Raw genomic sequence first — 17,713 nt, 5'->3', positions numbered from 1 at the left:
TGGTTTTATTAATAAGCATATTTTGACACACAAAAAAGTTGGTTAGCTTTTAATATAGGGGCTGGGAAAGGGCCTGCCACTGTGTGTGTATTTACTGTCCTCTTTGCGAGTCGTGTAAAGCAGATCTTGATTCCCTGTGAATACATATTCTTTAGCCAATGAGCAACCGTCCTAAAGCATCATCATAGTATCATAGGTGAGTTTGATTAGTATGCTTGTAGCTTTAGTATGTTGCTTTACTTCAATTATTTATTACATTTGATGCAACTTTTCTTTTTTCTTCTTTTTCCCAATGTTAAGCTGCTGGTTTGAGATTTTACAGTCTGTCAGGACTTTATATTGAGACTTATGCTTTTGTTCTTTAATGGATGTGACTTGAAAAGTAGCAGAGTACAATGCTTGTAATAATGAACACTAAAGATCACGTACATTTACAAATTTGTGAAAGTACTGTACATTTAAAACAACTGTGTAACACAAATGCCAATGTAATTAGTAACTTCTATCCATGGGCTATGGTCTTCCTTTGGCTTCCTGGACTCAAACTTACCCAGGACTCCTCAGACAAGAAGAGTGTTAACAAAAATATCAAGCATGTTTGATTAACACTCAGGACGTCTTAGAGGTATGGGACTGAAATTACAGTAAACATGAATAAGACAGCACTTACAGTGACATGCCAACTCTCTTACATCTCTCGCAGTGGGAGGTCGACAAAGCTCCATGACGGCCGCGCCAAAGGATGGATTCTGAAAACTGTCGGTTCCAGTTGTCTTGTGGGCACTCAGTCTTGCCTGCAGCACACATGCAGGTTAGTTCATGTTCTCCATCTGTAATGTGTTCCTCCTGCAGTCTCAAATAATGAGAAATATGACTCTGGCTGTTTACTGCGGAAGTTTTTTCTTGGCAGGGTGGGGAAGCTTTTGAAACTGCATCTAGACCAACCTTAAACAAAGAAATAAAAAACATTTTTGTGGTGTTATTTAAGGTTTCGGGTTTGACATTGTGACATTGCCTCAGCAGTTTGACACGTTTCCATGCTGAACAGGATGAGGTTTAAAACACTGAGCACTGAGAGGGACTTAAATATGCAGGATCATGCTGCCAGTGTGCAGTGTAAGATGTTGCTCTGTATCTGGCACCATCCTGAAAATAAATCAGGACAGAAACACATGGTAAAATATGCAGTTAGAAAAATAGACCCTACTGCTCAGTCACAGGTGTCTCTGTAATACTAATCTAATCACATTCACTCCTAGGTGTAAACAAAGATGCTACATTCAGGATCACAGAGCAGTGGCCATGGAAACTGCTACAAACACAGCGGGCGTGTGTGTGGGTGTTTCAAGCTTTCATGTGTAAGTTATCAGTACATGCAGGTTCCTTTGTGTCCATCTGTCTGTTGCATATTACCAGAGAGTGTATGTTTGTGTCACCTGTTGCATGCATTGATGAGAGCATGAATAAGTGTTTTTGCAAATGTTCATGTGCATGCAGGGGGGATCTGTTTGCCCTTTTAACAATGAATTAATACACAGTAACGGCTGTTCAACAGCATGCTGTGCTCTGATATTTACACTGTTGCGCTGTTCCCCGTTTACCTAATCAGTTTCTCTTTCCAGAAATGTGTAAAAGGCCTTTTTACAACCCTCAGCTGTTCTGTTTTGTTTTATGGTTTTCTTTTTTTTAGCGTTGCAAATTGGGAAGGTGCCCCAGTTACAAGTAAATGTTTATCTCCTTTAAGTTGTAACCATTTCAATTGAGTTATTAAGCAATTGTGCTATTTTTTTTATGTTGGTTTCAAGGACACCCTTGAGCAAAGACTTTCAGTTGTGTGGAAAAGAAACCAGTCAGAGACCTGAATGAGAGCTGTAATAAATTCAGAATAGTTTTGTTGTTGTAATTGTGAGCAAAACACTATGCTGTAGTGAGCTATCCATCCATTCATGGATCTATACTATTATCTATGCCACTTGTCTTGTGATCAGCTGTCATTTGACGAGAGGCGAGGCTACACCCTGGACTGACTGCCAGTCACGGGTCTGACACAGAGACAGACAACCACTTATGCTGTCATTAACACCTACGGGCAATTTACAGTCACCAATTATTCTTATGATAGGAGGAAGCCAGAGTACCTGGAGGTAACCCACACATGCACAGAGAGAACATGCAAACTCCACACAGAAAGACCCCCTATGTCTGAACTGGTATTCAAACAAGGAACCTTCTAGTTGTGAGGCGACAGCGCTAACCACTCCTTTCCTCAGGTTTTAACAGATTGTACTATTTACCTTAAAGAGGAAATTTTGAAGATCTTAGATTTGTTGCTTTGCCGGCAGCTATGGCGATAAACGGTAATTGCAGGACCACACTTCCCAGATATCCAGACAGTGGTGCATGTGTGACGTCCACGGTTGGCTCCGGTTGTAACTCTTGATTTTCCTCGCTGACGGTCGCTTTCCTTTTTAGACTGTTTGCCTTCAACTGAGCGTCAAATTTGTTTCTTTTTCTTTGGATTTTCACTTATTTTTGAAGTTGTATCTGTAGTCATCCATCTTTTCTTTGTTTGTTCAGCCATAGTAGATTACTGTTTACTCGCAACACTTGCAGAGACCGGCTCTGCCTACCCTCTCTGGCAGACCAACCGCTGCTGGGTGGCACAGACACCCAGTCTGTAATACTGCAAATGCAAAGGCCTTCATCAGTGGGCCATAGGCTCAGTCACCATTGTGTGACCTCATTCGGCGATTGATACTGAGTTAACAGACATTTATTGATATGAAAATCTCTGAGATTATTTTAAGCTCGCCATAAGCTATGCAAGAAAATTATTTTAAGCTGAGTCATTGCTTAATACTAAAAGTATGAATAGGACTAAGAATTGATTACTTAACTCAGGTTTTTATGTTAATTAGCCCGTACCTTTTAGCATGCTTGATAACTTGCATGCTTTAACTGTCATGCAAAGTCTGTTCTGGTGTAGGTCTATCCTTTACCGTCAATGTTATACCAATTTTTTTGTTGCTGCACTTTTGTTTATGCATCCACAATACATCTCTTTGTTTGTACACATGCATACAACTGTATCCCAGGGGTCACCACACTTTAGCATCAGGGAGAGGATGTTTTCACGGCCGTTGCTTGGGAACTATCGCTGTCAGAGATGGCCTATCACGGGCACAGACAGGAGCTGCATTGTGAGAGGTGTGGCGTTAAGGAAGCTGATCTTTCCAAAATAAGGATGATATCAGTCAGGAGATGGTCATCTTCCCAGGGTCTTTATGTGGGTGTAAGGGTGAGACAGAGGGGAGAAAGTGAGTCTTTGTTTACTGTGTTGTGGTGTGAGTTTGACGGCAGAGGTATTGTGTGTTTGTTGTGTGATTGTGTGCAAAGATGAAGAGCAAAAAGGAGATGAGGGCCGTGCGGTGTGGTGTCATTCATGTGCTCCCTGTTGTTTCTTAGTTACCAGAACAAAGGAGGCAAACAAACAAACACTTTAAAATACACTTCCCTGCACAATGCTGACATTAATGGACACTGCAAATAACTAATATGCTGATATATATTACATATGTTTACGGGCTAATATAACAGCTTTGTTATATTGGGAGGATTAAAAATTATGGAGACTGACTGCAGGGATTTGCTTCCATTCAATTCATCTAAATGGAGTTAAACAGGTTGAGGTCAGGGTTCACTACAGGCCAGTGAAGTTCTTCCACAGCAGGCTCTCTACACAGATCTCTATGAAGAGTCGGGGCGCCGGTTTAGCTTAGGGGTTCAAGCTCGAGCCCCACGTATAGAGGCACAGCACTCGATGCAGCAGCCTCAGGTTCAATTCAGACCCTCTGCCCTTTGCTGCATGTCATCCCCTCCCATCTTCCCTCATTTCCAACTGTTTCTATTATCCTATCTAATAGAGGCAAAGGCCAAAAAGAGAAGAGAGAACAAGTTCTTTATAGACGTCACTGTGTGCACGGGGCATTTTTATGTTAAAACAGGGCGGGGCCTTCTCAAAATGTTACCTCTGAAGTTGTCCAGCCCAAACCATGAATAACAGTCTTGAAATAGAATAGCAATTTTCTATTTCAAGGAACAGATTCTTTGCCGATCCTGTTTAGTGTAGTTAAAAAAAGATTAAGAGAAAGTTTGGATGTTTTTTGTCTTTCCATATTGACCTGAGATGGTGGGCTTTAGATATTGTCGATACGATCTCTGGATTGATCAAATCAACAGTAAAGATACTGTCTGTTTCCAAACTTTGCTCCATTGAGCAGGCTCAATGCAGGCGCAGGTGTTACTGAAACTATCTTTTATTGGAAGAATAAAATATATTGAAAAATCCATCATGATGACATTTTCACTTTTTATTATATCTCAGATTTTTCATCATTTTTGTGTGAGAGCTTCTACAAAACACACTCACATTCTATTATGAAAGGAGGCTTCGGTAATATCAAGGAAACTGTTGAGCTGTTTATGTCTGTGAGACTTTTATAGCTTCATTTGGAGACAAATGAATGCACATTTGGAGCAGGATAAACTGACTATTTTAGCACTGAGAGCACCAGTCATTACACAAAGTTTTAACACACGAAGGCAAGTGGCATTTAATTATTAAAAATCTCCTCTAAAAAGAGTAAAGGAAAAAGATAAAGTTTTATAAATTGTAATGTGTTGATTTTTTGCCTCTACCAAACTACTTCTAATCTTTATTGTCCCTAAACTTTCCATACAAGGGCGCCCCCAAAGTCCTGCAATGTCATATTTTATCTCTTGTGACCACACTGCGTTTGTTTGTTGTAAAGTTTGAAGTACTGGTTGAACTCGTTGTTTGTTTTCTAATCTGGTGTTGAGGTTTGTTACCTGGACACTCCCAGTGCTGTGTTTTTAGGTCATGGTTGCTGATTTGACTTCAGCTCAGGACAGTTTTTCTTCAAATGATATGGAACTCATTCAAGATAATTATTGATATCATTTTGGTTCTTTGAACGCAGTTTGAGTTTTACTAAATTAACTGTGCGCTCTTATTTTGAAATAAAGTCAAAAAGAGTCTCATTTTTTTGTTGACACGAGACTAATATGGCAAAACTGCTAAAACTCATAAAGCCTCAACCATAATGTATTATTGTCTGAACACAGATTAAAGTTACGACTGTGACTCAAGCAGGATGGGTGATTACATGTTGCCTGGTTTCAATTAAACCAGACATCTGTACACCTTCCTTCCATTATGTATTAATTTGTTAATTGAGCGACTAGTATATTTATCAGCCATCAATTACCCTTCCAAAGTTCAACCAGTCAATCAATCAAATTGTATTTATATAGCACCAAATCATAACCAAAGTTATCTCGCTTTAAAAAGGAGCAGCTGATAGTTCTGTTGCATCATTGAAGTGTGAAGTAGAGCAGTGACTCAGCAGCAGCCGTCATTAACACAGACCGTGGTGTGGTTCTTCTGTCATCAGAGTGGAAAGAAAACGTTTTATTAAAACACGTTTATGAAGCACAGGTAGAACACATGTTGAGGCATTAGCTCAATGCTTCTAAATTGGCCCATAAAAACGCAACAGAAACCTGAATCTAATATAAAAGCAGAATGCTGAAATACATACAGGCTGAAGGAGCCTGTAAATCAAGTGATTAGGCCTTTGCAGGATGGTAAACAGTGTAAAAAGTAATGGCTCTCTGCGTGGGCTCATGTGTGACTTCACCTACATTCATATAATTTCATGTGTGAACTTTCCAGCATCCTTGTGGAGGAGGTAATAGGCAGTAAGTCATGCTTATAGTGATTCTGTGGAATTCCTGTGGACCTGTAGCGGCACACTCGGCCAATAAATAGAGCCCATTAAGCCGGCCTGATAACCTCGACCCACAGCTCTGATTTACTGTCAGGCAAACACGAGTTAACTCTGGAGCTCTGCGCTGATCTACTGTGTGACTTATGTGTTAGTGTGGACAGAAGGATATACAGATCATGTTACATCCGAGAGGTTTGTCAAAGGAAGGAAGTGCAGTTGTGATGATTGAATGTGTCTGTTTTTTTTATTTAAGATAAATGATAACTACTGAATACTTTTCTTATGTTTTATGTGTTCTATTATTTGCTATCTTAAGTGTTTTTTAATTTAAACTCTGAAACAGGTTCATCAGGTTAAAGGCACAGATTTGGTTTGGTGAAAATACTGACGAGTTCTGATTTGAAAGCAAGAAAAGAAAGTAATGATGAGGTGCTGTTGGCTTACATCTCCACACGTTAACCTTAAGAATCAGTACAGAAAGGTGGCATATTCCATCCACATAGCATAAAACAAGTATTTAATTAAAATAAGGAAGGAAGCTGGTCATTTGGTCATAAAAAAATGGGGGAGTCTTGACATTTTGGAGCACAAATCGCTCTGCGGAGGTCTAAGTGTGAATGACAGAAGCAGAGAGAGAAAGTTATAAACATTTATACAACAGTTAGTTCTGACCAAGTAATCTGATTGGACAAGAGGCATTCTATGATTGTCCAAATCCAGGGGCTGCAGCCTTCGAAGGAGGTGGTCTACAGAGGATGCTCCATTCATCTCCTGTGTAGACCGTTAAAACCGAACTGAGAACAGACGGTCTGGTCTATGGAGGATTTCCTGTTTGCGTCACCAGCCCTTACCCTTGTGTCACCAAACGCCGCTTCTGTCACCTTGCAACAGGTAGCTAGCAGGCTAACTAGCTAGCATAACTAATGTCACATAATTTAATCTAATATTTTAAAGATAATTAGTTTCAAGGCCCCTTCCTTTTTTTTAAACGTGTATCGCTAGCTGTTCGATTGAGTTGAAACCAAAAAAGTGTGTTCCTCGGCTGCGTAAGAGTCCGCAATCTCGTTTGAATTGGCCTACAATGAATCTCGGGATACATTGGGCCGGGAAGGATAGATCCTTCGTGATCCGGGAAAGGGAGGACACATTTGTCAGCCACGTCTGGAGGAGCCTACGAATTTGGACAGCCTTCAGCGGGCCGCTGTGACGCAATCAGCCTTCAAATACGGCCTTCGAAGACTGCAGCCCCTGGATTGGGACACAGCTTTAGAGAACTACATCACTGGGACTTTTCACTCTGTGTATCGCTACACTATCAAGCTGGTACCTCTGAATCACACAGCAGACTCTTATTTCACTGGTTACATACAGATAAATGTACATCATACAAAGTAGCTGCTCTGTGGTAACTTGACACAGAGTGCAGGAGAATGTTTGGGTTGCTTGGCAACAAAATCCCACTTTCAGTTAAGTTGTGGAACTAGTTGAGTTGGTGGAGCAAAAATAATCTGTTGTTGATAGTTACTTTGTCCTTCTATTTGCTGCTTGCGTAAGACCGAATCACAGCCGTGATGATATTCAGTCCAACATCACTCCCATTCATGTGACTGCTTAATTAACATCCTAAGAAGCATAAACATAAAGCTACAAATTAATGCAAAGAAATATCATACATGTAACACAACTCTGATTTCCATGTAAAAGCTATAAAAGAAACTCCGCAACCCAAAGTTTTAACAAAGTTCAACACCTGAAGAGTGCAGGGGGGAGTGAGCGAGTGTGAGATATACTGTGTATGAACCGAGTGTGAAAGGTGTGGGGGCTCTGAACATGAGCTCATGCCTGCAGTATTAGTGTAACATTAGTGTTAAGTGCTTGTAAAAACCGGTCTTTACTTTCCCTGCATTACCTCAGAGTGTGGGTTTGTGAGAAATGAAGTTAATATTTCAGCTGTTATGAAAACTTTTTTTATGTTTTCAATGAAAAAAATCTGGAAAATGTTCAAAAACAACAGCTCAGAAAGCCACCAGCTCCCGCTCACACTTACATATACAGTCACAGACTATTTACAGCAGCACTACAGATACTTAATACTGTTAGCAGGAGTGTCAGCCGGCCACACAGGCACAACTGGCATGTAAATACTCAGGGCTTCTCCTTCCTCTCTACATGTTTAATTTGCAGCCCCTCAATGTTAATAAATGTGACAAAATCACCTCTGTGAGTTAGTTTAGGACGAGTTTAATGCTAAATACTCACCAGGAAGCTTTCCTCACAGAGCTGGCTCTTTTCTCATTACTTGTGATGAACAGGATTCTCTGATGCTTTTCTCAAACAGGGCTGAGACCAAGGACTCCAAAGTATTTTCACTTCAAATTTTAAACCTCCTGTGAGAAGTTTTTTACTGGTTATGAAACAGTCTCAATTCAGTTCTGATGCCTCTAAATGAGCTACAGAAGCAAACGGCATATGCATGCATTTACAGCTCAGGATCAGCAAAGAGAAAGATGTACTGCTTGGTCCACAGGGGACGCCAAAAGGTTGTGGTGATCACAGCAACAACATAACCAAACTCTGCCCCCACAACTAAAGCAGCCCTCTTATTTATTGTGCTTCAGCAATAAGCAGTAATCAGCTGGATGAAACGTGTAAATAAGAGGTCTGTTTCATTGGTGATTGCATGAGTGTTGTTCTGTTTTTGCTACAAAATTGAGAAAAAAAATAAAGTTTCTTAAAGCAGCTGTAAACAGCCAAAAGAGGTAGGCGGCACTGTGTTGCAGTGTCCTCTGCTTTACAATCCCTTCACAGTCAGTTGGGGCATTTCTGTGTAGAGTTTGTATCTTCTCCCAGAGACTGTATGTGTTTTCTCTGGGTATTCCACTTCATACAGGTTTGGTAAGATCGACTGAATGTCCCTTTTTGAGGCGTTCCACACCTCTTGAAGTGTGCGCTGGGGATAGATGATCAGGACATAAAGATAGCAACTCTTTCAGCTTAGAAAAACTGGAATAAATTTAAATAATGGATTATTTTTGGTCCATCACTATAAAAAACTTAACAAATCAACAAATGTTAAGTGGCTGATTGTCCAGACCGCTGTGATTTCATTCTGTAATTCATCTCAAAAGGTCACGCTTGAATGCAGTTAAATATTATATGTACTGGTGCTGTCCTAAAAATGGGATTATGCCTTAAAGCATGCATATAACATATGTTGAAAGTAACAAGTGATTTGAATCTATTGTATGAAAATTCAATCAACAGTCACAGTCACTTGTGAGTCTCACACGCTCCTTTATCCACCTGCTTTAACCCTGACTCTGATGTCATGTCTGTGCAGGCTGAGGCCATCGTGACCCCGAATCAGTCTGCTCTCAGGTTTGGTTACTCTAAGTCACACTAGTTTAGGCAACGTCCTGGTTCTTGTGTTCTGTACCTTTCTGTGCTTTTGCAGCTGGCTCCATTACAGTACACTTTTTATTTCCTAAGTCTGGGGGCTAAATATCTCCCGTTAGCTTAACAGGCCCCCATGGTCGCGTGGACCACTGTGTGTGTGTGTGTGTGTGTATATGTGTGTGTGTGTGTGTGTCTCAGTTTGATGGGGGGGTCAGACTACCTGGCTTCCAGATGTGGAAATAGTAGTTCTGCTTTACACACAGCTTTTGTGTCCTACTAACTTTACTGATTTTGTGCAGTAAGATTATACAGCTGTAGTAGTTCTGTTATTGCTGGAGTAGAAGACAGGTGACAGTGGTTGTATCAGCAGCAGTTACACTTCCAGGATCCCACAGGCCGCAGTGCTATTAGTTACTTTAGTAGTCTAGGATGATGAACAGCAGCAGTAGTCGTACTACTACTACAGTAGTTTCAAGATTCATTTATTTGTCATTTTCTTGTGCTCTCGCATACATTAAAAAAAGATTCCCCCAGCCCATGTCAGTATCACAAAAAGACAGTAATAACTAAAAACAAATAACAGTAATAAAAACAGTGATAGGAGTAGTAGACAGTATGCTGTATATTAAACATTTTCACAGTTGTATTTGCAGCAAAATGCATTGGAATTAGGCCAAGATGGGAGGTAAAGTATTTACTACCATGATCTCAGTCTGACATGTTTTCTCTCAAATAAAAGGGAAGAATCAAAAGTTTACCACTTCTCAGAGGGATTTAGCTGATATGATGCTCTTATTGTGCAGGGTTACGTTTACATTCACAATGACCTGTTCAATGTGATGAAAAGAGTATATATTTTGTCCATGTCAAGGTTAGTTATTATTTATTTGTGAGAAAGCTTACCAATGTTTTTTAAATCAATAATTTCTATTCACTTTATGGAGGGAAATTAATGTAGAAGGATTTGGTCCACAGTGGCTCATATCTGATCTGCCTACAACCTTTTGCAGGAGGGTAAACTCTGAGGCTCAGGGCATCATACAGTGTCCTGATCATCCTCTCCATGCTGAGTTTGAGCCCCTACCCTCTGGCAGGAGATTTAGATTGCCAAAGGCTAAATCCAACAGGATGAAGAATTAATCCATAACAAAGCCATTACACGACTACATTTAAATTTAAAAAAAGGAACAGTTATTATGCATTTATTTCTCAACCATGTAATGATGGTACTGCCTTCAGTTGTCCTTATCCATTTCAGTGTTGTATCTAAATTTGATTGATTGTGTTTTCTATGTTTTATGTTTTTTACCTGCCTGCAAAGCAAATTTCCCTCAGGGGACAATAAAGTTAAAGTTGAAAGTTGGTTTTAATCTAGCTGCATTAGTCAGAGTCACTTGGGTGTTTCAGTTGCGGGTACTACTCAGACCTGTAGCTTGACTTTGTGTTTTTCTCATCTTTCCCGTGAAGCTTCCCTCATAGCCTCTTACATTTGTTTAGCTGTTTATACTTGACACAGCAGTTAAACAAATGGGGCTGCACAGTGGTGCAGTGGTGAGCGCTGTTGCCTCACAGCTAGAAGTTTCCTGGTTCGAATCCAGGTTCAGACATAGGAGGCTCGAACCGCCCCACGTCCTTGAACAGTATAAGCGGCATAGATGATGGATGGAGATAAATAAATGTCAAATAAAGTAGAAAAAAATATATATACATATTTTTCAGTGTAAGATTTTTAATTTAATGTTAATTTAGTGTGAAAAATGTCATAAATACTTCCTGGCAAGCAAAAACAGAAAACACATTACACTGAAGGAAGTTTGAAAATCGGCCATCCAGGAAGGTCAAAGCTTCGGAGCTGCCAAAGTGAAAATAATTCACACAGTTTGTAAACCCTGTTTTCAGATCCCAGTGCAACAATACAGCAGACACGTTTTCAAATTACACTCTGAGTCATTCCTGGTCCTGCTTTCGGGGGCCAAGACGCCGTGTTCATGTCACTCGTTTAGATTGATGTGTTCCGCTTATGAACTTTAATGCATCGCCTGCCCACTTTTATATCAGGTTTTCCAGCTTTTTCCGTCGCCGTCCAGGGTTTTAACAGAATTGAAATGATAATGCAAAAAGTCCCTGAAGAGAAAACTGCTAAAAACATATTTGAGAAATGGGAAATGAATCCAAATTATGCCAAAAGCCCCTCTCTCTCTCTCTCTTTCTCTCTCTCTCTCTTGCTCTACCGCTCTCTACCTCTCTCGCGCTCTTTCTCTCTCTGCAGCCGTTTTCCATTATCGGTGCCCAAACCAGCTTGTTAAAAAGAGTGAAACTCAAACCACAGTTTTGAAAATTACAGAATTCCTTCATAAATGCCCAACCCTCCCCGCGGCTACTCTGGGTTCAGGCTTGAGGTGAAGCCGCCATACTACAACCTACCCGCACACACTTTAAACACATGCACACAGGTTTACACAATGAACAATGCGCACACACATGCCCCACATACAAATACATGCTTACAGAAATACACATACATACAGTGCATACTAACAGCTTTGTGGATACATCGCCCTCTCTCTTCCTCTTTCAGACTTCAATGAAAGCCGTTTCCTACAACAGCTGAGGCTGCCGCACAGCAACTGATCAGACCGCCAACAACATTATCACTCATTTGACCTCTTAATGACAGCAAAGGAAAACACATTTTTAGTTCAGGATTTTGAGCTCTGTCCCCTCAAAGCAAGAAGGTTGCTCGTTCAAATACCGGTTCAGATGTAGGGGACCTTTCTGTGTGGAGTTTGCATGTTCTCCCCGTGCATGCGTGGGTTCCCTCCTGGTACTCCGGCTTCCTTCCAGTCCAAAGACATGCTCGTTAGATTACTCTAAAATTGTCCGTAGGTGTTAATGTGACATAAAGGTTGTCATTGTACAAAATTGAAGCCAAAATCCCCCCCCAATGACGGCACTGGCATCTTGCGCTTGTGACCTCATTTGGAGCCATAGTCTGCCCAGTAGATGTGATGACAGAAACCATGTTTGAGAAAAAATTTATTTGAAGTGTATTTTGATTTTATAGTTTGAGCCATGTCCCATCTGTTAACATGGAGGAGGCGGGCTTTATGACCTATACTGCAGCCAGTCAGCAGGGGGCGATAGAGAGGGTTTGGCTTCACTTTCAGGGAGCTGTCATGTCGTCCATCTTTTTATACTGTGTATGGTCTCTATCGGTGTGTCCGAAACCGCATGCTATCATACTAATCATACTAACCGTGACATAAAATTGAGTATGTCATGCGTTCCCATCTCATAGTATGCAATTTTGTGTATGCGAGAAATGCCCGGATGTATACTAGATCGGCCCAGATGTTTGAGTATGAGACGGGAGCTCACTGGTTGGACTCAATGTAGTAGGCAGTACATTAGTATGCGGTTTCGGACACAGCATATGTCTCAGCCCTGTGATTGACAGGTGACCAGTCCAGGGTGTGTCCCGCCTCTCGCCAATGATATAGGCTTCAGCCCCCCCTCGACCCTGAACATGATTCGCTGTATATATAATGGATGGATAGAAAATCAGGATTTTGTTTAATTGTTTACAAACTATAGTTGCTCTCAAAACAGTTTTAATTTTCTGTTGTTTTCCTTCAATTTATCATTAAAAAAGTTGCCTGTAGTGGTGTTTAAAAGTGATTTTAAACTGTTTCTTTCTGTTGCTTTTATTCAATCTCTGTGCTAAAATATCAAATCTGTCACAGTGTTTTTGCCAGCATCTCATCTGGCTTCTTGGTGGATTGCTTTTCCAAATCTTCCTCCTGGCAGGCTGGTGCAGGTATGGTGATGCTGAATAAATAACACTTTCCTGTTTCTCTGCAGCTGCTGTTTAATTTCCCTCGTGTGTGAGCGTGTGTGCCCTCCTATCTCCAACCTGGCTAATAAATCCTAATTATTCTCAGCTGCTCCTACATGTAAAAGTGTTAAATTGCTTAAATCAAACAGCGTTCCTGCCCAGTCGACTTAGATAAGATTAAAAAAAATGGATGTGCAAAGCCAGTATTTTTACATAACAGTGCGTTTAACTTCTGCAGCTGATACAAAGCATTAGATGCCGGACTAAGGAGGAAGAAAAACACCAAACCACAAATCTTTCACACATACATGCTGCTCAGATTGCTCTCCATGAGTAATTCTATGTTTTTCTTCAAGGGAAATTGGTGCACTTTGGCCATAATTGTTTCAAAACTGCTAGCTAATTATGACCTTTTGAAAACAAAGTGTACAGATTGAATGTGACATTTTGCTACGCCTGCAGAATATAAACGCCCTCTCGCACTGGCTGAAGCCCAGTAAAACCTAATAATGAAAACAACCATGTCCCTACTTTAACTGATCTGGAAAGCTGTGTTCACATGTTTCTGCCCACTGACCTCCAGTAAAATATAATACTAGAACTGTGGGACAGAAACACTTGGCCTGTGCGATGCACTTTGAATACAGATCGTCTTTGAGGTTATCACTGTGGTCCAACGGTGACGTGATTTAAAGACAATGCACATTATTGTCAGCTCTGAATCACACAGCATCCTGCAGTACATGCTATTGGATGCTTACAATATTCTGCTGCAAGTAGAAATCCATTATTATCATCAGCAGATGTAGATTTGTACTTAATCATACTCACACGTAATGTTTTAAAGCTCAATTTTTTTTGTTTTTAATTAATTTTTTGGGCCTTTTACGCCTTTGCTTGAGACAGAGAGGACAGTGGATAGAATCGGAAACGTGAGACGCAGCAAGGCCCGAGGATCTGAGTTGAGCCCGGGGCCGCTGCATCCAGGACTGTAGCCTCTGTATATGGGACGTGTGATTAAACCACTGAGCTAAACGGGCGCCCCTTCAAACTCAACTTTTAAAACTTAACGTGGCCAAAAAGGATCCAAATAATGGAATGATTGATTTATAGTTCTGAGCAAAGATTATCAGCTAACTATGTGATACAGTTGATAGCTTATGAACAAGAAAATAACTGGATCCTGAGTCTAATTTTGTCGACGTTTTGGTAAATATGCACGTTTTCTTTTCAATTTCTGCAACAGGAAACAGCTCCTACTCTGACTTTGCAGAACACAAATGCATAAGTAAAAAGTCATAATAATAACCCTTTAAGCGTGCAACATGATATTATGAGTGGTCCCTGGGGTCTGCATGAGGCTGCCAACTATCCTCAGAGAATGAATCCCCACTGGGATTAATAAAGGAGACTTTATTCCCTTGTTGCATGACTGTGCCTATGTGAAGACTGCTCATCTAATGAAGACAAAAGCATAATGTGCATACTGTTGCTGAATTTAGAATTAAAGATAAGATATAATGAGATAATGTCATCGTTTCAATTAAATCCCATAACCAGTTCAGGAAAAAACACATCTTTGTTTTCTTTGGCTAATATGAAAGGTCAGACTCACAGCTGCAGATGACAAAGGTTATACTGACAGACAGGAGGAAAGGACGTAATGACAAATGGATTTCTGGTGACCTTTTTTTTTATTTTTAAGCAATATATTTTTTGGTTTTACGTTTGTAAATCACATCAAATTATACAATTAATAGCAATTATATAAAACACAGCAAACATTTTTCACCTTGCCTTCCCACACATTACCCAGCCCCTATCAACAGACCTGACAAATTGAATAAATAAAATGAGACAATAAATGAATTAATAATAGTAATAATAATAATAATAATAATAAGTCTATAAATAAATAAAGGGTGTTTCTTAGATCAAAGTACAGACCAATTTTTTTAGAGCAGAGAAGAGCAGGAAGTACAGACAGGTAAATGGCATGATGAAAATTACACAGAGCAAAGACAAGTCTTTAGAGCAAGGATGGACACATGGTTTCTCTTTCTCACTCTCTGTCTCTCTCTCTCTCACACACACACACACACACACACACACACACACACTTACACATAAACTCACAATAGTCTTTACCAGAAATAGTTCCAGCCTTCTGCCTGTCACAGTGCATGGATTTCAATGGAGCATACTCAACCATATTCCCACCATCTGTCATGATGATTTGAGGAAAAAAGCAACTTCTTACAACTACAGCTGTACTTCAGACAAAAAAGACTGTGTGTGCGTGTATGTGTACATGCATGTGTTTATGTATGTGTATTTTGATTCCCTTGTTATAGCACTCTGCTACCACCTACTGAAGAAAACATGGAAGTAAACTGCCCTCTGACTACAATGACCTGAATTGTAATCTGAATGTTGAGGATTGGTCCTGATGTGTTAAAATATGGGTCTTTTTAGATGTAACAACAGGACAGTTGAGACAGTCCTCTCTGCCCTGATTGATCCAGACCTGTAAGGGTGAAAACACTAAGGTGCTGTTCCTCTTTTCACCAGGAGATGGCACTACTGCCTCAAAGTGTGGCATTCAATAGGGTTTGAACTTAATTTCCACATTAAAACAAAGCATTTTGAATTGTATATATGAAAGTATGTAAGATAATCCAAAGTGGTTCATAGAATTAGTTTAGTCAAATGAAACCAATTAGATTTCGTATGTGGATATCAAGAAAGAGCTTTTCAGATGGGAAGAATGGCTTTTTATATTGTCTGAAGGTTAAACAAATAGTCTGGAGGACAGTTATTCCCTACAACTCCCCTCCAGCTCATATTCCAGAGGGACAGGTCAGAGATCAACTTGTCAACCACTGTAAATCTGTGACACTATATATCAGTGACACACTGCCCCTTGCATACGTGATTTTTTTCAATTGAAAGAGGGACTTCTTCTTTTTATCAGCTATATTTTCTTGACAATGAACCCCAAAGGACAGTCTCTGGAACCAATTATACTGTAATGTCTCAAAATTTCAGAGCAAATTCTAAATCATTTTGCTGTAGTAACATATATGTGCCAATAGGTGGCAGTGTTGGTCCATAATGTTACCTGTAGCTGCTGTCACGGACCACAAGGCAAAGCATTTGTCTACTGTATGCACTAGGCTTCATATATAAAATATAGAATAGAAAATAATATAAAACCATCTTTATTTTACAAACGCTTTGGATTTTATTAACGTACCACTTCTGCTACTGCTACGTATACTATTTATACTACATCTGCTCCTCCTGTGAATAGGTTTAATGATAATAATTATGATGATAATACCGATAATTATGATAATGATAAAATGATTAACTGCAGGTAATAAATAATTGAATTTCTACATTGGTCACATGACCGACTTTAGCCTTCTTTAAAGTCCCTTTTAAGTGCCCACTATTTGATGCACTATTTCTGTCACTAACAAAATGATTTAAGTTGATTTGAGTTAGTGCTCCCCCTCCTCTCCCCCCTAAACCGCTCCAAATTTGTCCAGCACGTTCCTGCGTCCTGATTGGTCCGCTCTCTGATTGGCCTGCGCTCTGATTGGCTGAAAGTTCGCTACTCGGACAGTCGGTCGAAGCAGTTTGTTTTCTCGCCTGCGGCAGTAATTTTGGACGGCGAACCGCTGCTGGAGGCAATGTGGATACTGTATTCAGCTCTTCATTTGTAGAGAATCGTGTGAATACTTGCGCTAACCGGCGGGAAATGTAGTTAAAGCGACTTCGTTTCCTCTTTCACTCTTTTCCCGGTGCTGTTAGTGGTCTCCCTCGAGCGTTTTACATGCGGACTGTCATTCAGAAATACTACAGCTTGCATTTTGAGCGCTCACGTGTTTGACCTTAGCCTGTATATTTCTCTTTTTCTATCTATTCTGTCAGATTGTTTGCTGGCTTAGTTATATCCAACTTTATTCACTCTGTGAAAGTTGACTTCAGTCAGCGTTTTAGTGACAGACGCGTCTCTTTTCATTCTAAAACTACTGTTGGATTGAATCACGGATTAAGTTTTCCAAAACAGAAAATCCCTGCAAAGGAGGTGCAGAACTTTTTCTCTGGATATTGGCATGTAAGCAGGCTGCAAGTGGTGAGTCCTACTTCATTAATAAGTAACCGTTATACTAATATTCTGTATCCACAGGGTCTTAATACTTCGCTGTTGCACTTAATAGTGAGTTTAAAGTTAACTTGTATGCTATTCTTTTCACCTTTTCATTCCTATACCTTTTCCTATAAAGCCACTGAGTTTTATTTTGCCCTGATTATGTTTTAAAGTTTGATTTTGAGTCATTTGTGTCATATTCCTCACAATTATCAACGCTTTTAATCTACAAAAGATGTAGCTTAATGTTAAATGTTATTTATGTGAATAACTGAGTTTTGATGTTAAATCATTTAATAACTTCACTTTGACTACATGTATAAAGTAGTTACAACTGAAGACAGCACATTTACACAGTGCAATATACTGCTACTAAATCACTGCACCTGTAAAAAACAACAACAACAACAAAAAGAGTCACCTGGCATGAAAGAAATGTACTATTCTTATATTCTGGTGACAGTGCTGTTATAACCCTTGGATGAGTTATGTGAAACTAGTGATACAGATACT

The sequence above is a fragment of the Semicossyphus pulcher genome, unplaced genomic scaffold (assembly GCF_022749685.1).
Source record: "Semicossyphus pulcher isolate SPU_LCO1_2020_fin unplaced genomic scaffold, fSemPul1.0.p SCAF_2, whole genome shotgun sequence".
NCBI lineage: Eukaryota > Metazoa > Chordata > Actinopteri > Labriformes > Labridae > Semicossyphus > Semicossyphus pulcher.
The sequence above is the reverse complement of the archived record's forward strand: the minus strand, read 5'-3'. Positions refer to the sequence as shown.